At 46.0% G+C, this 23,198-nt stretch overlaps 1 long non-coding RNA gene across 1 annotated transcript; it reads right to left on the minus strand.

Moving 5' to 3' along the window:
• Positions 572-3,086, minus strand: LOC110436615. The gene is made up of 7 exons (XR_002454423.1): positions 2,718-3,086; positions 2,441-2,645; positions 2,146-2,343; positions 1,898-2,071; positions 1,441-1,820; positions 1,133-1,354; positions 572-850 (listed from the first exon to the last, which is right to left on the minus strand). It is a non-coding gene; the product is annotated as an uncharacterized LOC110436615 (long non-coding RNA).

The following is a 23,198-nucleotide window of genomic DNA, read 5'->3' on the forward strand; positions in this document are numbered from 1 at the left end:
AAATAGTTTCTTGTCTCATCCATGCACTATGTTACTACGGGAGGCACTGGCTTCCCTTAGTGTCAAATGCACTTGGGGAAGGCTTAGTTGCACTCGGGGAAGCCTTCCTCGAGTGCAACACTCGGGGAAGACTGCCCGGGGTATCTCTTCACGAGAAAGGCGTCTTCCCTGAGAGCCAAAAATCATACACTCGGGGAAGGCTTTCCCGGGAGCCGTCCTAGCACTAGGAGAAGAGTTGATGCCGTTGGTGGTAGCCGGCGCCGTTTACTTGTTTAAAAAAAAATCTTCCTCGAGTGCAACACTCGGGGAAGACACCCTCTTCCCCGAGAGCCGCAGCCCAGGCACTCGGGGAAGAGACCCTCTTCCCCGAGAGCTGCAGCCCAAACACTAGGGGAAGACAGCCTCTTCCCCGAGAGCCACTTCCCAGGCACTCGGGGAAGGCACCTTCTTCTCCGTGAGCCAAGGCTTGTGCACTCGGGGAAGCCACTTTGAAAATTCTTTTTTTTGCTTTTTCATTTAATCAACAAAGCATATATATATATATATCACAATCTAAAAATCAATAGCAATATATCACAAACCACATTTATATATATCACAAATGACCAAATTTATACGAAATTCAAAATATATTACAAACCACACGTTCAAGAGTACATATTATTCCAAGTTCACAAGTTTAATTCATAAAAACAACTCCCAAGGCAGCTCACGACGACTGTCCAGTGTGCGATCCCGGCGAGGGTTGGGACGCCCCACCTTGCGATCCCGGCGACGGTCTAGGTGTGCATAGCACACCATGCGATCCTGGCGACCCTCCGACATGGTTGGACGCCGCCCCTGATGCATGCTACAAAAGAGAGGGCATTGGATGTGAGTGACAAATAAAAATGTAAAGAGTGTAAAGAAAAATTGGAAATTTCGGCAGCACCTCCCCTGCACGGGGAGGTTTCCAAAACCTGCAAGAGAAACGTCGACACGAAGGCCGACAACCACATTTCTGGCACGATGGCCAACACATCAACAAATCCAGCACGAAGGCCAACTCATCAACAAATCCAGCACGAAGGCCATCACTAGGTTTTAGTCTAAGTATGAGCAAAGAAAGTAAAACATCCATACTCATACTCACCGGAGTAGACTCTCGACGATATGGTGGTGGTGGTGGTGCAAGCAGCTGTGCTGGGATCTCCCAACCTTGTTGTTGCCCAAGTTGTTGCATGAACTTGAGCAAACCCTCTTGTTGGGCCTCCAAAGCTTGTATCCTCTGACGCTCGGCCTCCCGCTCGGCTCGCTCAGCCTCTCGCTCAGCCAACTGGGCCTCCTGCTGGGCCCGAAGTGCTAACAGCTCGGCCTACAACATTTGAACCTAATGTTTCAATAATGCAAAGGTAAGGAACGTAAAATTGAAAGAACGATGAATGAAACTGGAATACTTACCTATAGTGCCTCCACCGCTGTCGCCGTTGGCTTATGGGCACGCTAGAGCTCGTGCTCGCTGCTCGTAGGCGGTTAAGAGGAGGAGTACAACCTGTCTCAAGGATGCCGTTGCAAATGTAGAATCGTCCATGCTTCTTAGCTTGCCCAATCCTCATCACTAGCTCAGGATCAAGGCGCTCCTCGGTCCTCGGATCGTAGTCCGACACATGGACTAAGTTCGATGCCTCCGTGTACGAACTGAGACGGGTGTAGACGCTAGAGTTAGTGTACACCTCTGGGCCTGCATCAGGGTTGTACTCGATGTTGGACTTTGTCGGGCCCATGTGGGCCAGAGCATACGCCATGAGTTGGCTAATTGGCTAGCCACCGTGCGCTGCCTCCTACAATATAGACAACATGTGGTTTGCAATCATGTAGAATTTAGCATGGCTAGATTAGACAAGTGGTGGAGACTTACATAAGTCTTGTTGTATTTGCTGAGGCTCGCGCTACCCTGATGGTGAGAGACACCTAGCATGAGCATACGGTGCTCGCTTTTCTCTTGGTGCTACTTCTGCCAGTCCGTGTCCAACCATTTGTCCACTATAGCAGCCCAGCAATTGGGATAGGTGGCGCACCAACTTGGAATCACCTACAAGCCATCAGAAGATCAAATTAGGCATAGTTAATTTGAAAAGGGATCAATAGGAGATGTTTTATATTTACCTGAAGATACTGCTCCCTTGTTAGAATCTCTCTTCTTGACTGAGGTTTGTTGATTCTTCTATGACGGTAGGTGGCATTGTAGTCAATGTGCGCCTGCAAGCGAGACTCGTAATACAAGTCAGAGACACACCTTTTATAGGAAACGTAAGCCACCTAATACGCCCTTTCCTCCTGTCCTGGCTAGCATCTGAAGTAGTCCTGCATAAAGACACAAGACACAAGGTATCCATTATTTTATTTTAAGAATGTACAATGAATTCAATGAATTGAGGGCCATAGAGCGAGAAAGGCTTACCCACAACTCTGTAATCACCTGATCTGCCAAGTTTCTATATGGAGCACTGGCGGGGAAGAGAGCGTACTGGTCGAACAAGGGTATCTCTCCGTCCACATCCTCCTCTGACTTGTACACTAGGCGAGGGAAGTGTTCCCTGCACAAAAGTCCCAGGATCCCATTGACATTGCGAGCCTCGCCCCCATCCTCCACAAGTATCCAGTTCCTGCATAAGTGGTTAACAATAGCTAGTATGATTTTTCAAAATATCAAATGAAGAACATATGAAATTACTTACTTATCCCCCTCGGGTGCAATCAGTGGGCGGCGGTCAATAGGAATGGGTCGCTTCGGGAGCTGGCTGGGACCTCGCTTATAGGGTTTTGAGGCACTGGAGGAAGTCGAACCCCCTACCCCCTCCTCAGACGTGTGTGGAACCCCCTCCTCGGACTCGGGCGAGACCTCCTCATTGTACATCTGTGGAGGGACGTCGTCGCCCCTAGAAGAGCGAGAGGAGCCAAGGTCGTGGTCAGTCGATGGCTCTAGCCTGGGCCTGCCTCTCGCCCTCCTCTTCCTCTCTGACGGCTCCGTCTCTGTCTAATCTCCTGAACCGTTGGCGTGTCCCTCGGTCTCGAGTAAGCCAAGCGACACCTCCTAGTGGGCCCCATCACCTGCAATTAAAAAGAATAAAGTAGTATTAGTATAGATAAATGAGAAGTACTTAGCAAAGGATGCAAAATAAGTAAAATGTAATTACAAAATAACATATTACATGTATTTCTATTATTCTTCATGATCGGGATTATCTCGACAATAGCTATCGTCATCACTATCAAGAGCCTCCAAATTGTCAACGGCCTCATCCTCATCATTGTCATTGTCTAGTTGTAGTCCCTCAAGCATTTTCAAGTCTCTCGGATCATGCACCTCATCTGCAGCTTCCTTGTCAACAACCCATTCCTCGTCTACTTCCATTTCAATCTTTCCGGTTAAGTCTATCTCGAGCATCCCTGGTAGCCCCTCGTCTTGTTGATAGAACTCCTCGTCATGCGTGGGTGGGTTCAAGTTGTAGTCATCATCGTTTGGGCGAGGACATTTACCATGTGGTGATACCTTGTGCACAATATACCAACCCTGAAGACGTGGGTCAGCTTTGCATGCATATGGACAATAATAAACTTGTCTAGCTTGTTGAGCCACAATATATACATCTTCTCCTGGATAGAAGATGTCCTGTCTAGTTTCGACTATCCCAAGTTTAGGGGACTTTTTCAATATTGCAGGATCAAACCACTGGCACTTGAATATGACTGGCTTAGGTGCTTTTTCTCCATGGTATTGGAGCTCATATATTTCTTCAACTATGCCATAATAGTCCTCTTGCTCAGCACCTGGCTCAACTTCTCCAGGCGTAAATACTCCGGTATTCGTCGTCCTTGGATTGGGCCGATTCTTCTCGTAGCTTGTGGTATGAAAGCGATATCCATTCACATCATAAGCGTTAAATGACGAGACCTTATAGTCAAAGCCTCTAGCCACTTGTTGTAGTTCAGCACTTATAGTCAAATCACTTTGGCACTGCAAGCTCAAGCATGAGAAAAGAAATTAGGCAACTAGAAACACCAAACTTGGAACGAGCCAAGTTGGTCAGAAGGTACCTTTCTTTGGAACCATGTAATGAAATCAGGTGAACTATGTTGAAGAAGGGTCTCTTGTTCATGGTCAGAAGGTGGCCTTGAATGATGCCAGTATTGATCAAAAAATTCCCTACACCAACAAGCAACAAGGTTGGATGCAGAAAATTTACGAAGTATGTAACAAGTTCATCGAGAATTTACCTCTGATACTTGTCGACTTCGTCAAGGTTTGTCAACACGTAGAGCATGATCTTGCGCCACTCTGCATTGGTCAAGAACTTTGTGGCTGCTCCACTTGATCTCCCGCGTTGCCCTTTGAATAGGCTAAGGGTCGATTCATTTTCATCCTCGTTGTAACGAGAGGGTGGATTATGCACGCTTGGATGGTTCTCACTATAGTATGATGTTGTGAAGTTTGACACCTCCTCACGAATGAATGCCTTTGCAATGGAAGCTTCAATCCTACCTTTGTTTCCACATTTTTGGCGAACAGTCTTTAGACATCTCTCGATTGGATAGCACCAATGGTTCTGCATGGGCCCCCCAATCGTACCTCATTCGGGAGGTGCAAAATCAAATGCTGCATCGACAAGAAAAAGCCAGGTGGAAAGATCTTCTCCATCTTACAGAGTAACTCGGGTGCTGTTTTTTCCAACTCCTCAACCACTTTCAAAGATATCTCCTTGGCACAAAGTTGGCGGAAGAAAAAGCTCAACTCTGCCAGCACCTTCCAGACATGCTCAGGGACGCAGCCTCGAACCATCGAAGGAAGAAGCCGCTCAATCCATATATAGAAGTCATGACTCTTCATCCCTAAGACTCGGCAAGTATCTGGGTTTGCTCCCCTCCTCAGATTCGCTGCAAACCCATCAGGGAAACTTAACGTCTGCATCCATTCTATCACTTTTGTCCTGTGCGCCTTTTCCAAGACGTAATCGGCCTTAGGTCTTTTCCATGATTTGCCATCTCTTGGAGGCATCATTTGTAGCTTTGGTCTGTCACATAGTGTTGCCATGTCCACTCTGGCCTTAGGGTTGTCCTTTGTCTTGTCAGGAATGTCCATGAGTGTTGCCCAAAGTGCTTCAGCGACATTCTTCTCAATGTGCATTACATCTATGTTGTGTGGAAGGCGAAGGTCATCAAAATAGGGAAGCCTCTCCAACCCCGACTTATGAGTCCACATATGTTTCACACCATAGCCCACAAAGCGATCTTTGTTTGGCTCATCTTTCTTTGGATTAACTTTCATTCTTTTACCCTTCTTTGGATTATTTTTCTGCATTGGGACCATGAGAGCATCTATCTAAGCATGAACTTGGGCACTAGTCATTTTTTAAGGTATAGGATCGGTCACCGTGACACCTTTCGTGAAGTTCTTGATGTCTCCTCTGAATGCATGGTCAAGAGGGAGGAACTGTCGATGCTTGTCGAACAATGAGAACTTGCCACCATTCTTCAACCAAATGAATTGTATAGCTGTCTTGCATATCAGGCATGGAAACTTCCCATGGACACACCAGCCGGCAAATATCCCATACGCTAGGAAGTCATGCATGGAGTACTGGTACCAAACATACATTCTGAAGTTCTTCTTTGTAGCTTGGTTGTAAGTCAATACGCCTTCATTCCAATCCTTGATCAACTCATCATAAACAGGCTGCATGTACACACCCATTTTGTTTCCCGGGTGTCCAGGAATTATCAACGTCAAGAATATGTTTTGCCGTTGAAGTAGGACCCCAGGGGGGAGATTGAGGGGGATAGCGAACACGGGCCAACAAGTGTATGGGGCCGACATCATTCCATAAGGATTAAACACATCCATTGCTAGCGCAACACGTACATTACGTGCCTCTTCATCTTTGTCACGATGGTTGGCATTAAAGCTTTTCCAAGCTTCACCATCTGCTAGATGTACCATCTTATCAGGATTGTATCGAACGCCATTTGTCACAGAACCGACCAAATTATAAGAGTTCAAGTGCAGAAACGATCGCCAAGCAATCAAGTTTCTAAACTTGAGCCCATATAATCCCGGTAGTCAATCGAAATCACGAAGGACTTCAAACCAACTCGCAACAAACCAAGATCGTAATAGTCCAACATAAACACAGCGAATGTTACATAGTCATTCATTGCCGACGAAGCGGCACCACATCGGAGTCATTAAGTTATTACAACCCAAGTTCGAAGTAGCGGAAGCAAAATAGTTACACACACTTGTTCAAGTTCGGTTCACAAGTTCTTGTTACTACCAGAGTCTACGCCATCCTTCCAAAAGCATCATAGACGAGAAGATTAGAGAACCGTGCCCAACGGTTAGTCCTGATCCCCAGCGGGATGGAGACAGGTCTTGCAGAAACCGTCATAGAAGATGTCATCTGCAACAGGTGGGAATAAACCCTGAGTACGAGAATGTACTCAGCTAGACTTACCCGTCTAGTACAACATAAAAGACACCAAGGATCATGCAAGGCTAAATCTCAAGTGGAGCTGGTTGACTCACTTTTTGCCAAAAGCTTAACGTACAACTAAGTTATTTTAAGAGCATCATATTTATTTATCCTCAGCCTACCACTAGGTTAGCACCTGTACTACAACACATCACTTGATTATTACAAACAATAATAACCATATCAAATTCATCATATGTTCTTCTTGCTATCATCATTATCATGAACCAAATTCATTAGTGAATGCTACGTTTGCCGCTGCTCTGTCAAGTTCTCACTAACCGGGAGAGACGGCGATTCGAATCGAGTTCCTATCCAGCTGGAGGATTATTCCTAGCACTCACCCAGGCATCCCCTGCCGGAGAGCCAACGGGTCACCTTTTGTACAACTCAGGAATCGGGGCTCCGATCAGCGCCGCACTCCCAGGGCTACCACTCTGCCAGGGAGGTCAGGAATTTTAACTCACCTGCCTTTGGTCTTACGCCAATGGTCCCCCGCACACCGCACTTCCTCCGGTAGTGCGCACTTTATACTTGCCGGTCTTCCGGCCTGAGTCATACTACTCGGCTTCGCGGTCGGAACGAGTTATCCGGCCAACTAAGTGTTAGGCATGCGTTCAACATGACAAGAGGACGTACAACGATCGGTCCTTAGCTGCCACAGACAGAGTTACTACACACTTGCAAAACTCCGCCCGGCTTAAGTCAATTTACTCAGGTTCCATCCACGATAGCACATATAGACCATCGTGATCCGACACAACCCTATAGCGCGCGGATGACAGGATATCACCCGACTTCTACCGATTAAAGCATAGCTAAGCTACTACTCGATCCTAACTCTATAACCAGGGAGGGTGAGTTATCTGGACAAGGATAGAGTAAAATGCAGCAACAGTTTCATCACAACTCCTATACGTAATGCATCAATAGATATAACATATTAAGTAAACTTTCGAAAATAGAGGAGACTTAGAATGCTCCGGGGCTTGCCTTTCACGAACGATGCCGGCTCGTGATTCCGGCACTCAACTTCTTCTTCGGGCTCTTCGAGTCCGCCTTGCTGGACCTCCACCTCCTGGTTGCCTTCCTGGCCTTCGGGGTTCGCTTGGAGCTCGAAGGAAACTGCCACGTCCGGTGCACCTATTGCATGCTCGAACAATAAGAAGATGCACATGCTAACGATGAATGCTTATTAACACAAGCAACCTACTGGGCACTCATTTACGGAGCAAAAGTTATACTACTCACATAAATAAATAAGTTAACATAGCCCAAAACCTATCATGACACTAAAGCAGCAAACAACACAAAATAAGTATGCTCAGTAAATAAATCATAACAAAAGATAGACAGGTCCAACAAACATGAGTAAGGACATTCTGGAAAGCTTATGAAATTGTCTACAACTCATCTTCAAATATGACAGCAAGATTCATAAAAGAAACTGGTCATTTAAACAAAGTTCCAGGTTCTGTCCCAGAAAAACAGAGAACACCTATTTCTGGAACCCAACTTGGAACAGCTATAACTTTGAAACTACTTGGCCAAATGACCTCAAATTTAAACCACAGCTAGTTCAACAAATTTAGAACAACTTTGATTTAGACAAGTTTCACAGAAAGTCAAGTTATCATTGAGTAACAGTTAAATTGCTCCCTTGCTGTCCAGAACAGCATTTAACCCTATAGTTAATTATTTAATGACATGATCGAAACACAAACCATGCCAACCACAAGAACTATGAGCACAAACATATTACAAGGTTACCAGAACACCAGATGAAGACTTCCAAACATTTATTTAACAAGACATTTATTAATTAATTCTAGAAAGAAGCATAATTACAAGATATTAGTCAAAGTGCTCAGAAAAATCTACAAAAATTATAGAAGCACAAGGACATCATCAAAGTATCACCAGAAAAATTTCAGAGCAAAAGCACATACCAAAATAAAGATATGTATTTAACATGTGCCTAGGTGTTTATTTCATAAATTCAGAAACATGACTTATATTATGCCAAACAACAGATTTCAGATTATTTATGTCTTAGGGATACCATAAACCTGTTTACTACCAAAGTAGAGCACTAGCATAAGCACCAATTAATTTATATAATTTAAACAAGAAAACAAGCCACATTTCAATCATAAATTACATAACAAAGCTGCAGTGCTCCAAAAATACTGAAATATTTATCAGAGCACTCTAATGCCATGCAAAGGCCACCATAAAAATTTCAGAGTAAACTAAGCAGTATAACAAGAGATATGCATTTATCCATGAATAACAAGATTAAATCCTTAATAAATAATTTCTCAGAAAGCATGGTTCATTTTATATTTTTATTAAATACTAGCCATCTCAAGAAACACCACAAAATTTGTTTCAACATTTTTGGATCAGCAGAACTAGAGATATGATTTTTACAAAATCAGCTCAAACCCTGATTTAAACAAAGGAGAAAGAGAGACTGACAGAGGGGACCCGCGCGTCAACGGACCCCACCTGCCAGCGACCCGGAAGCAGAGGCGCGGCTTGACCGCCGGAGATCTCGTCGACGGCGAGGTCTCGGCGCTGGCCAAGGGCACCATCGTGCTCCCCACTGCATTCCGCATCTAGCGGTGCCCAAAACCCTAACTCTACCGGACCCTAGGTACCTTGCCCGCGCGAATGGCGGCACGGCGGTGGTGCGCGGCCGACCGCCGGCGTCTCTGGCCGGAGAAAGAGCAGAAGAGAACGCGGACGAGCAACAGCAAGACCTAGCGAAGCTTTTGGGACAAGAATGAGAAGGAATGGTGGACTACAGAGCCCTGGCCACGACGCCGGTGGCCATGGCGGAACTCCGGCGAGGTAAGCTCGCGTCGGAGCAGGCAATGCGGGCTCACCGAGGCTCGGCAGTCGCAGCCAACTTGACGACGGTGGAGAGGAGAGGCTTGCGGAGCACTGGACGGAGTTGCTTGACCGGAGACACGGGGATGCGCGCGCGCGAGCTCGCCGAAGCAACGGCGGCGACGCGGAAACGACGACGCGCGCGAGAGAGAGGATACCGGGAGTGGAATGGCGCTGTCCACGCGACCGGGGGCGCCGTGGCGAGCTGAAGGATGCGCGGAGGACTGACGGGCGGGGCCAACGGCGACGTACGGACGCCACGAGTCCAGACACGCGGCACACCGGCGAGCTCCCCCTGTCTGACGACGACGCGATTCAGTCTCCCCAAACCGACTGAAACTCGGTTTTGCACGACAGATTACTCCCTAATCACTCGATGATTTTGCTGGCTAATTGCTCCATGCTGGAGAGCTACACGAGTACTCCAACAATGCTTACAAGATCAAAGCTTGATTCGGCCTAGAATTCAAACTGGAAGATGAAGAACACCCCCTCGAGCAAACTGCAAAGCACCCAGGACTTAGAAATTTTTCTAAGTATTGGAAACCACCCCAAATCTGCCTTGTAGGCCACTTTTGAGCTATTTGTGATCATTTTCATGAGATGGCCATAAAACAACTTTTGTTCCTTATAAAATTAGCTACAACTTTGCTGTAGGAAGTTTTGACATGCAAACACTTTATGAAACACTTTTTAAAAGCCTAAGCAAAAGAGGTTTCTAGGGCCTATTTGCATAAGTATGACTTAAGTGATTATTTTGGAGAAGTGATCAACATGAACATTGTTCCCAAGATTAAGTTAAGCATAGATAAACAAATTACCAAGGCATTGGGCACAAACACAAACATTGTTCACTCAAACATAAGCATAAGAAGCCTATTTAAGCAATTTAAAACACATTTTTGCATAGAATGACATGGCTCAAGATAGATGATGATCATGATATGCTTTGAGTAAATGATGATGCTCATGCTATGCACATGCTTGATGCAACCATAACACTGGGGTGTTACAGCCCTCCCCCTTACAAAAATCTCGTCCCGAGATTTGAAAGCTTACTGATTTTCGAAGAAGGTTTTGTAAACTTCTTTTAAATAATCCTCCGTCTCCCAAGTGGCATCTTCTTCCCCGTGGTTACTCCACAACACTTTGTAGAGCTTAACCACCCGATTACGCGTCTCCCGTTCCTTGCGATCAAGAATCGCTACGGGTTTCTCCTCATACACCAAGTCTGACTTCAACTTGATATCTCGAATTTCCACTCGTTCCTCCGGTACACGAAGGCACTTCTTCAATTGTGATACGTGGAAGACAGGAAAAATAGCTCGAAGCGCAACTGGGAGTTGAACTTTGTATGCCACATTTCCTTTCTTTTCGAGAATCCGATAAGGTCCCACATAGCGAGGTGCAAGCTTTCGCTTGACTCCGAACCTTTGTACACCCTTCATCGGAGACACCTTGATGTACACATGGTCACCAACTGAAAACTCAATCGGCTTCCTTCTCTTGTCGGCATAACTTTTCTGACGAGCTTGAGCAGCTTCCAGATGTTGCTGGATAGTACGGACTTTCTGCTCTGCTTCGTTCACGAAATCGATGCCGAAGTATCTTCGCTCCCCAGCTTCTACCCAATTCAACGGGGTTCGACACTTTCGACCGTACAAGGCTTCAAATGGAGCCATCTTGATACTCTCCTGATAACTATTGTTGTAGGAGAACTCTGCTAATGGCAACCACTTGACCCAAGAACCTTTTGATGAGAGAGCACATGCCCTTAACATATCTTCAAGGATCTGGTTAACTCGTTCAGTTTGACCAGCTGTTTGGGGATGATAAGCAGAGCTGCGGACTAAATGAGTACCAATTTGCTCATGCAGACATTCCCAAAAACGAGCAGTGAACTGTGGTCCACGATCAGATATGATTGTTCGAGGCACACCATACTGACGAACAATGTGCTCGAAATACAACTCCGCATACTGATGGGGACGATAGTCAGTTCGGACTGGAATAAATCGAGCAACCTTGGTCAAATGATCTACAATCACCTAGATGGAGTCGTAACCCTTAACAGAAATTGGGAGTCCACTGATGAAATCCATGCTGACTTCTTCCCATTTCCAACCAGGAATTGACAGGGGTTGAAGCAAACCAGCTTTCATGTGTACAGCCTTCACACGACAACAATTGTCACAACGAGCGACAAAAGCAGCTATCTCCTTTTTCATCTTTGTCCACCAAAACAAAGGTTTCAAATCCTGATACATCTTGCTACTACCAGGATGGATACACAATTTGGATGAATGAGCTTCAGATAAGATCTGATTTCGTAGCTCACGGTCTTTTGGGACCACAAGTCGATCCTTGAACCAAAGGATTCCGTTTTCATCAACCCGGAAATGCTTGGTTTCTGCTTCTTTCATTTTCCTCTTTATATGGTGGATGCCTACATCTGTCTGCTGCAATTCGATGACTCGATTGCGAATGGTACTCTCTAGAGAAATCTGGTTGAGCACAAGTGGATGCATAAGATGTGACAACAACGGATCTTCCACTTGGATTGAGTGACAGTGCGCTTTCCGACTCAAGGCATCCGCCACCACGTTTGCCTTGCCCGGATGATAGTGCACTTGGAGATTATAATCTTTAATCAACTCAAGCCACCTTCACTGTCGCATATTCAGTTCAGGTTGAGTGAAGATATACTTGAGGCTCTTATGATCGGTGTAGATGTTACACAGATTTTCCAGCAGATAATGCCTCCAAATTTTTAAAGCATGAACAACCGCTGCCAATTCTAAGTCATGAGTAGGGTAATTGACCTCATGCTTTCGAAGTTGGCGCGAGGCATATGCGATAACACGACCTTCCTGCATCAACACACAGCCTAAACCAATGCCTGATGCGTCACAAAAGACATCGAAAGGCCTCTCGATATCAGGTTGAGCTAGGACAGGAGCTGATGTCAGCAATGTCCTCAACTTGTGGAATGCCTCTTCACACTCAGGTGTCCACACAAACTTTTCATCTTTCTAAAGTAGACGAGTCATAGGCTTGGATATTTTGGAGAACTCCGGAATGAATCGACGGTAATATCCAGCAAGACCGAGAAAACTCCGAACCTCGTGTACCGAAGTTGGAACCTTCCAATCCAGCACTTCTTGTACCTTAGCTGGATCCACCGATATGCCTTCTTCAGATAAGACATGGCCCAAGAAAGGCACTTTCTTCAGCCAAAACTCGCATTTGCTAAACTTGGCATAAAGCTGATGTTCGCGCAAACGCGACAACACTACCCGCAGATGCTCTGCATGCTCCTCTTCATTGCAAGAATATACCAAGATATCATCAATGAAGACCACCACAAACTTATCCAATTCGGGCATGAACACCGAATTCATAAGATACATGAAGTGAGCAGGTGCATTCGTAAGACCGAAGGACATGACAAGGTACTCATACAACCCATACCTCGTCGAGAAAGCCGTCTTAGGTACATCTTCAGGACGGATCTTGATCTGATGGTACCCAGATCGCAAATCAATCTTGGAGAATACCTTAGCTTTAGACAACTGATCAAACAAGATATCAATGCGAGGAAGAGGGTATTTGTTCTTGATAGTCACCGCATTTAAGGGACGATAGTCCACACACATGCGCAAAGATTGATCCTTCTTCTTCACAAAGATAGCCGGACAACCCCAAGGAGAAGAACTAGGATGAATAAGACCCTTCTTCAACAACTCATTTAGTTGGGTCTTAAGCTCAGCTAATTCATTGGGCGGCATTCTATAAGGTCTTCTAGAGATAGGAGCGGTTCCTGGAATCAATTCAATTTTGAACTCCACATCCCGATCCGGAGGAAGCCCAAGAAGATCATCAGGAAAAACATCCGGAAACTCACACACCACCGGAATATCCTGAATAGCCTTAGATGTAACTGCATTCACAGTGCTACGGATTTGAATATCACGAGGGAGTTGCACTAGAAATGCCTCCTTGGTATTTGGGTCTTTCAACATCACTACACGAGTAGTGGTGTCAATAAGAACTCCATTGCCACTCATCCACTTCATCCCCAGAATTACATCTATGCCCACACCGGGTAGAACAACCAGATCAGCAAGAAACTGACGGCCTCCTATTTCCAGAGTTGCCCCCAAAACCACTTGATTGGTGGAAATATCATTTCCCGCAGCACTAATACAATAACTGCCCTTATCAAGTGTGATGGTCTTGATGCTATGCTTAGACACAAATTCAGAACTCACAAAAGAATGTGATGCTCCAGAATCAAAAAGCACGAGTGCATCATGATGATTAACCAGAAACTTACCAGCCGTGACTACCTCACCAGCAGGGATTGATTCCACAGTTGTGTAGTGAACACGCCCCTGACGAACGTTCCCTTGGTTGCCCTTCTTTGGCGGGTAAGGACAGTTGCTCTGCCAATGTCCGGTCTGATTGCAGTTCCAGCACGGACGGTTGGCAGGCGGAGTCTTGGCATAGCTGGGACCCGTGTTGCCCCTAGGAAGAGCAATAGAGTAGCCCTTGCGAAAACCCGTCTTTGCCTGAGTCTTCTTCACCGGAGGGCGGTATCGCTGGTTGGGGGTTGGAGCACGGAATGGGGGCTTAGCTGTCAATGGAGCCTTGGACTGAGATAACCCGGCACCGGCCTCAAAAGCCCTCTTGCGAGTCTTGGTCGCAGTGTACACAGTGTTATAGTTCTCTTGAGTGAGAGCATCACTGACAAACTCATTGAAAGTTGCACACTTAGTGCGGCCCATAGTCTTCAGCAATTTGGGGCCCAAACCCCGCTTGAAACTAGCGATCTTTTTCGTCTGTGTTCACAAACTTAGGAGCATACCTAGACAAGTGATTGAAAGCATGCAAATACTCTTTCAGAGTCTTGTTGCCCTGAGTCAACTGCATGAACTCGGTGTGCTTCATCTCCATAAGACCCGGAGGAATGAAATGCCCTTTGAAAGCCTCACGGAAAAGATTCCAATCAATCACCGTGTCAGCCGGAAGAGCTTCCCGGTACTGATTCCACCAAATGCCTGCCGGACCTTGCAGTTGGTGAGCTGCATACTCTGCCTTCAAACCTTCAGTCAACCGAAGTAGGCGAAACTTTTGTTCTACCGTATTCAGCCACTCTTCAGCTTGAAGGGGTTCTTCAGCTTCTCTGAAAGGTGGGGGCTTCATATCCATGAAGTCCTTGAAGCTACTGTACTGGTTAGGAACTGGCCCTTCCTGTGCATTACGACCACCCTGATTGGCCATCCGATTGATGGTCTCAGTGAGCATCCTCTGATTTTCCACCATCATTTGCATCAGTTCAGCTGGATTTGGTGGTGGAGGAGGAGGGGGTGGATTCATGTTTGCACGTTGTTCCGCACCTCGGGTGCCACGAGACATCTGTAAAGACACAGTCAGTGAGCATTGATGATGACAAGATTTGCCGTAGAAGAACTTATATTCATGCCTGAAAGTATTCGAGAGAACAGCTTTTACAGAAAGGCACAACAATTCCATTCCACAAAACAACATCATCAATCCAACACACGACATAGATATCCGCAATACGCACCACAACAGAAAATATCGGCATAACATAACGGTCATATTAAGACTGCACATGGGTCCACAAAGTTATTACACCATCACAGTACATTGCCATGAGTCAAGGTCCAAGTTTCGGATTACAACATGGGTACAAAAGCATCACAGCCGACTGGCATACTACAAAAGATCCTTGCATCACACTACCCACTACTCCCTACACTCCAGGCTCGTCCTCCGAGTCAGCGTCGAAGATCGCTTCTCCCTCCTCGTCGCTAACCGGCTCAAGCTCCTCGTCTTCCACGTCCTCGTGTAAAGGTGGTGCAGCCGCTGCTGGTCCATCGACCTCCATACCATCATCATCGGCCACAATCACCTGAGGTCCTACCTCTGGATACATGGGTATAGGGCGAGGAATAGGGTGTAGCAAGTTGTTGAGGCGGTGAATCTCCACAAGACCAGCCTCAATCTGATCCTGCAGATAGTTCTCCCGCTCAAGCGACTGAACTCGGTGCATCTCCCACGCCTGGCGCCTATTCTCCGACACGCGGAGTGCAGCATCCCTCTCACGGGTGAGCTGCACCAAGCGCTCCTGCAAGGTCTCCCTCTCTCTGGCTAACTGGCTCATCTGATCCTGCTTATGATCTCTCTCTCTAATGGCCTTTACCCACTGCTGCCTCCGGTACTCCGCAATGTCTTCCCAGTCATTGCGGTCCTTCTGAGCTTGCGCCAGGAGCCTAGCTTCCTTGCGAAACTTGCGAGCACGCTTTTCAGCCTTCCGCTGCATCTCCTGGGCCCTGCGAACAGCCACCATCACTTGTGCATAGGTGCCCTCTCGCTGACTGATCAGCTTGAGCACAGCCATCATAGCACTCATAGTAGGACTAGAGCTCTCAGCTCTCTCTCCCCTGCCTCGAACCAGAGCACAACCGTCAGCCTGTTTCCACTCCGCGGCTGCTGGGTCAGCACCAGGAATGGAGGCCGCTGGTCCTCCCGTCAGCTCATCACCACACCTCTGACAGATATCGAGCAGGATAGTCTGGGCTGCAACCTGAGCTGCCTCTCAGGGAGTCTGCCCATCTGAGCTGCAAGTCCAGCCTGTCCATGCAGGCTTGTCCCCATGTGGAGGGACAACTCCCTGCACAGCAAACCACTGAATCCCTCCTGTGCTCTCCATCTCCCACCAAGAATACTGAGGTGGCTCAGTATACCCAACAGTCTGTAACACTCTCCAGAGCAGGGTAGGAGTGCCAAACTCGTGCAAGAAAGTGTCACTGGGACGGGGTGAAGCGGGTGCGTCCATCTGTGGAAAGGAATAGGAATACCATGGGTAAAAGAGGATTAGTTTAAGCAACATTTATTTATTAAAAAGGGACGAAATTGTAAGGGAAGGAGTAGACAGAATGTATGTATGAATGCGACATGATGCATGCACGAACCGTACGTCCTCACAAACTTAGAAAATTAATATTCTAACAGATATACGGTGGCATACATTCGTCTCTCGATACGATAACTATCGGTTTACACGTGCGCTGTTAGAGTACCTGCAGAAAACTTCATTTCAGCCCAACAGTTCCCAATATATATCACTCAAGAAAGCAGTAAACTAAGTGCACATTGCTCGAACATGCCCAACATGCCCCAAACAATATCACCACAACTACCCGAGAAATTAAATACTCCCCAATTAAGTTTCTTTCGTGGTTCCATGGTTTCGACATGTAACCACTCCAGAAAACCACCGCGAACACTCCCCTAGACCGCCGTTTGGACGATCATGCTCTCACAGCTCACACTTACCAGGGCGTAGGTGCGACGTTGCATAATTTAAATCTAGTGACATATGTGGCTAATTCACATATGAAGGCTACCTCCACCATTAGACCACAGGGTAGCATAGTGCGGTCATCACACATCCATACCTGAGTACTGCCGGAGATGCATAATTAAAACCCCCCAAGTCAGTACTTAAATAGCCACCTAGAGTCCTTATGTGGGCAAGGAGGATTCGACCACTGGCATAACTTAATTATTTGTTTTACACTATTTTATTTAAAAACTCTTTTGTTTTAAATACACAAATGCTGCATTTATAATGCTGAACTTGCTCCGATGCCAGCTGTCACAGAACCGACCAAATTATAAGAGTTCAAGTGCAGAAACGATCGCCAAGCAATCAAGTTTCTAAACTTGAGCCCATATAATCCCGGTAGTCAATCGAAATCACGAAGGACTTCAAACCAACTCGCAACAAACCAAGATCGTAATAGTCCAACATAAACACAGCGAATGTTACATAGTCATTCATTGCCGACGAAGCGGCACCACATCGGAGTCATTAAGTTATTACAACCCAAGTTCGAAGTAGCGGAAGCAAAATAGTTACACACACTTGTTCAAGTTCGGTTCACAAGTTCTTGTTACTGCCAGAGTCTACGCCATCCTTCCAAAAGCATCATAGACGAGAAGATTAGAGAACCGTGCCCAACGGTTAGTCCTGATCCCCAGCGGGATGGAGACAGGTCTTGCAGAAACCGTCATAGAAGATGTCATCTGCAACAGGTGGGAATAAACCCTGAGTACGAGAATGTACTCAGCTAGACTTACCCGTCTAGTACAACATAAAAGACACCAAGGATCATGCAAGGCTAAATCTCAAGTGGAGCTGGTTGACTCACTTTTTGCCAAAAGCTTAACGTACAACTAAGTTATTTTAAGAGCATCATATTTATTTATCCTCAGCCTACCACTAGGTTAGCACCTGTACTACAACACATCACTTGATTATTACAAACAATAATAACCATATCAAATTCATCATATGTTCTTCTTGCTATCATCATTATCATGAACCAAATTCATTAGTGAATGCTACGTTTGCCGCTGCTCTGTCAAGTTCTCACTAACCGGGAGAGACGGCGATTCGAATCGAGTTCCTATCCAGCTGGAGGATTATTCCTAGCACTCACCCAGGCATCCCCTGCCGGAGAGCCAACGGGTCACCTTTTGTACAACTCAGGAATCGGGGCTCCGATCAGCGCCGCACTCCCAGGGCTACCACTCTGCCAGGGAGGTCAGGAATTTTAACTCACCTGCCTTTGGTCTTACGCCAATGGTCCCCCGCACACCGCACTTCCTCCGGTAGTGCGCACTTTATACTTGCCGGTCTTCCGGCCTGAGTCATACTACTCGGCTTCGCGGTCGGAACGAGTTATCCGGCCAACTAAGTGTTAGGCATGCGTTCAACATGACAAGAGGACGTACAACGATCGGTCCTTAGCTGCCACAGACAGAGTTACTACACACTTGCAAAACTCCGCCCGGCTTAAGTCAATTTACTCAGGTTCCATCCACGATAGCACATATAGACCATCGTGATCCGACACAACCCTATAGCGCGCGGATGACAGGATATCACCCGACTTCTACCGATTAAAGCATAGCTAAGCTACTACTCGATCCTAACTCTATAACCAGGGAGGGTGAGTTATCTGGACAAGGATAGAGTAAAATGCAGCAACAGTTTCATCACAACTCCTATACGTAATGCATCAATAGATATAACATATTAAGTAAACTTTCGAAAATAGAGGAGACTTAGAATGCTCCGGGGCTTGCCTTTCACGAACGATGCCGGCTCGTGATTCCGGCACTCAACTTCTTCTTCGGGCTCTTCGAGTCCGCCTTGCTGGACCTCCACCTCCTGGTTGCCTTCCTGGCCTTCGGGGTTCGCTTGGAGCTCGAAGGAAACTGCCACGTCCGGTGCACCTATTGCATGCTCGAACAATAAGAAGATGCACATGCTAACGATGAATGCTTATTAACACAAGCAACCTACTGGGCACTCATTTACGGAGCAAAAGTTATACTACTCACATAAATAAATAAGTTAACATAGCCCAAAACCTATCATGACACTAAAGCAGCAAACAACACAAAATAAGTATGCTCAGTAAATAAATCATAACAAAAGATAGACAGGTCCAACAAACATGAGTAAGGACATTCTGGAAAGCTTATGAAATTGTCTACAACTCATCTTCAAATATGACAGCAAGATTCATAAAAGAAACTGGTCATTTAAACAAAGTTCCAGGTTCTGTCCCAGAAAAACAGAGAACACCTATTTCTGGAACCCAACTTGGAACAGCTATAACTTTGAAACTACTTGGCCAAATGACCTCAAATTTAAACCACAGCTAGTTCAACAAATTTAGAACAACTTTGATTTAGACAAGTTTCACAGAAAGTCAAGTTATCATTGAGTAACAGTTAAATTGCTCCCTTGCTGTCCAGAACAGCATTTAACCCTATAGTTAATTATTTAATGACATGATCGAAACACAAACCATGCCAACCACAAGAACTATGAGCACAAACATATTACAAGGTTACCAGAACACCAGATGAAGACTTCCAAACATTTATTTAACAAGGCATTTATTAATTAATTCTAGAAAGAAGCATAATTACAAGATATTAGTCAAAGTGCTCAAAAACATCTACAAAAATTATAGAAGCACAAGGACATCATCAAAGTATCACCAGAAAAATTTCAGAGCAAAAGCACATACCAAAATAAAGATATGTATTTAACATGTGCCTAGGTGTTTATTTCATAAATTCAGAAACATGACTTATATTATGCCAAACAACAGATTTCAGATTATTTATATCTTAGGGATACCATAAGCCTGTTTACTACCAAAGTAGAGCACCAGCATAAGCACCAATTAATTTATATAATTTAAACAAGAAAACAAGCCACATTTCAATCATAAATTACATAACAAAGCTGCAGTGCTCCAAAAATACTGAAATATTTATCAGAGCACTCTAATGTCATGCAAAGGCCACCATAAAAATTTCAGAGTAAACTAAGCAGTATAACAAGAGATATGCATTTATCCATGAATAACAAGATTAAATCTTTAATAAATAATTTCTCAGAAAGCATGGTTCATTTTATATTTTTATTAAATACTAGCCATCTCAAGAAACACCACCAAATTTGTTTCAACATTTTTGGATCAGCAGAACTAGAGATATGAGTTTTACAAAATCAGCTCAAACCCTGATTTAAATAAAGGAGAAAGAGAGACTGACAGAGGGGACCCGCGCGTCAACGGACCCCACCTGCCAGCGACACGGAAGCAGAGGCGCGGCTTGACCGCCGGAGATCTCGTCGACGGCGAGGTCTCGGCGCTGGCCAAGGGCACCATCGTGCTCCCCACTGCATTCCGCATCTAGCGGTGCCCAAAACCCTAACTCTACCGGACCCTAGGTACCTTGCCCGCGCGAATGGCAGCACGGCGGTGGTGCGCGGCCGACCGCCGGCGTCTCTGGCCGGAGACAGAGCAGAAGAGAACGCGGACGAGCAACAGCAAGACCTAGCGAAGCTTTTGGGACAAGAATGAGAAGGAATGGTGGACTACAGAGCCCTGGCCACGACGCCGGTGGCCATGGCGGAACTCCGGCGAGGTAAGCTCGCGTCGGAGCAGGCAATGCGGGCTCACCGAGGCTCGGCAGTCGCAGCCAACTTGACGACGGTGGAGAGGAGAGGCTTGCGGAGCACTGGACGGAGTTGCTTGACCGGAGACACGGGGATGCGCGCGCGCGAGCTCGCCGAAGCAACGGCGGCGACGCGGAAACGACGACGCGCGCGAGAGAGAGGATACCGGGAGTGGAATGGCGCTGTCCACGCGACCGGGGGCGCCGTGGCGAGCTGAAGGATGCGCGGAGGACTGACGGGCGGGGCCAACGGCGACGTACGGACGCCACGAGTCCAGACACGCGGCACACCGGCGAGCTCCCCCTGTCTGACGACGACGCGATTCAGTCTCCCCAAACCGACTGAAACTCGGTTTTGCACGACAGATTACTCCCTAATCACTCGATGATTTTGCTGGCTAATTGCTCCATGCTGGAGAGCTACACGAGTACTCCAACAATGCTTACAAGATCAAAGCTTGATTCGGCCTAGAATTCAAACTGGAAGATGAAGAACACCCCCTCGAGCAAACTGCAAAGCACCCAGGACTTAGAAATTTTTCTAAGTATTGGAAACCACCCCAGATCTGCCTTGTGGGCCACTTTTGAGCTATTTGTGATCATTTTCATGAGATGGCCATAAAAAAACTTTTGTTCCTTATAAAATTTGCTACAACTTTGCTGTAGGAAGTTTTGACATGCAAACACTTTATGAAACACTTTTTAAAAGCCTAAGCAAAAGAGGTTTCTAGGGCCTATTTGCATAAGTATGACTTAAGTGATTATTTTGGAGAAGTGATCAACATGAACATTGTTCCCAAGATTAAGTTAAGCATAGATAAACAAATTACCAAGGCATTGGGCACAAACACAAACATTGTTCACTCAAACATAAGCATAAGAAGCCTATTTAAGCAATTTAAAACACATTTTTGCATAGAATGACATGGCTCAAGATAGATGATGATCATGATATGCTTTGAGTAAATGATGATGCTCATGCTATGCACATGCTTGATGCAACCATAACACTGGGGTGTTACACCATTCTTGTGCCATGTCATCTGTTTTGCGGACTCCTCGGACATGAATAGCCGTTGGAGCCTCGGTATGATCGGAAGGTGTCCTAGGACTTTCATGGGGATATTCTCATTCTGCTGCTTCTTTCCATCACCTTTGTCTACCTCTACATACCTAGAGGATTTACACTTTGGACAGTACTTTGCATCATTGTGTTCTTCCCTAAATAGGACGCACCCCTTCGGACCACAATGTATCTGCTCATATGGCATCTTTAGTGCCCGAAGGAGTCTCGTTGACTCGTGCAGGCTACTCGGCAGATGATGACCCTCCGGAAGTAGGCCCCCAATAATTGCCATCATATCATCAAAGCAGGCTCGAGTCATGTTATGCTGGGACTTCAACCCTAGTAGACGCCCAATGGCATCAAGTTGAGAAACCGTTGTCTTCTCATGTAGGAGCTTTTGTGCCGACTCTAACATGGCCAAGAACGCCTTAGCGCTCGGCTCTGGCTCCTCCTCATCCTCGTGCTCGTCCTCCGTAGGACTTTCCACAAACGTCGCATCCTCATAGTCACCTAACCATCCTGCTACCCCGCCATCACCATCAAATGACTCCAAGTGTTGTCTCACGGACTCCTCTCTAGGACAATAGGGTTCACCATGGCACACCCACCGGGTATAGTTTGGCATAAATCCATACTTGCAAAGATCCTTCATCATGACTTCCCTTGTTCTTCTTTTTTTGTTCTCACATTGGCTGCAGGGACAGAACGTGTCTATCGCTCCCTTAGCTGCCTTAAATGCATGTTCCAAAAATTTCTCGGTCTTATCCATCCATTCACGTGTCATTTGAGTATGACTTGGGCGTCCCGTGTACATCCGCTCATGGTTATCCATCCTTTAGCATATACACATAATGGACTAATATAACAATCAATCGAATTTGCACGGCGTGTCTACTGTCTAATAGGTGAGGATAGGTCCTAATCCCACCCACAAATGCGTAGATAAGGTTAGTTTTCATGCTCTACTCCAATCCAAGACGAAATTTTGGCAGCACCTCCCCGCTGCTCTCCCGATACACGTCCTACAAGGGAGAGTGTGTATCCGAAGAACAATAGGGAGGTGGTGCCAAAACTTCATCTTGGATCCGAGCAGAACATGAAAACTAACCCATCTACGCATCCGCAGGCTGTCCAAAAAAACGTGGACAATCCAAAATAGATACGGTTATAGTTATGTAGAGATCCACATAGCTCAAACTGTATCTGTTTCCGACGGGAGACACCTAACTAGGCTATACCGATCTACGTATGACAACGATAAGGAAGAGAGCTCAATTATACCTACGGTGGTGGTGGAGACAGGCTAGCGGTGCAGTGGTGAGTTGGTGCAGTGGCGTGGCGATGCAGTGCAGGCACGACCGCAACACCGACGAAGACGACCAGGGTCGCTGAGGTGCTCCGGGTCCCTTCTGATAAGTCTTGCTCTACAAAAGAAGAAACATATCACTATTAGTTGAAAAATTCTAACTCATTTCCATCCATTTATTTGTGCTTATTACTTTTTTCAAGGCATGATACTGGCACCTGACAGTATGCACTCCAACTCATTTCTCACAACGTTTATGACATATTTTAAGGATTTTAACTTTAATGTTATGACTTCATATAAAATTATAAATAGTTTCATGGTATAATACTTTCTTTCTTCAAAA

The sequence above is a fragment of the Sorghum bicolor genome, chromosome 6 (assembly GCF_000003195.3).
Source record: "Sorghum bicolor cultivar BTx623 chromosome 6, Sorghum_bicolor_NCBIv3, whole genome shotgun sequence".
NCBI lineage: Eukaryota > Viridiplantae > Streptophyta > Magnoliopsida > Poales > Poaceae > Sorghum > Sorghum bicolor.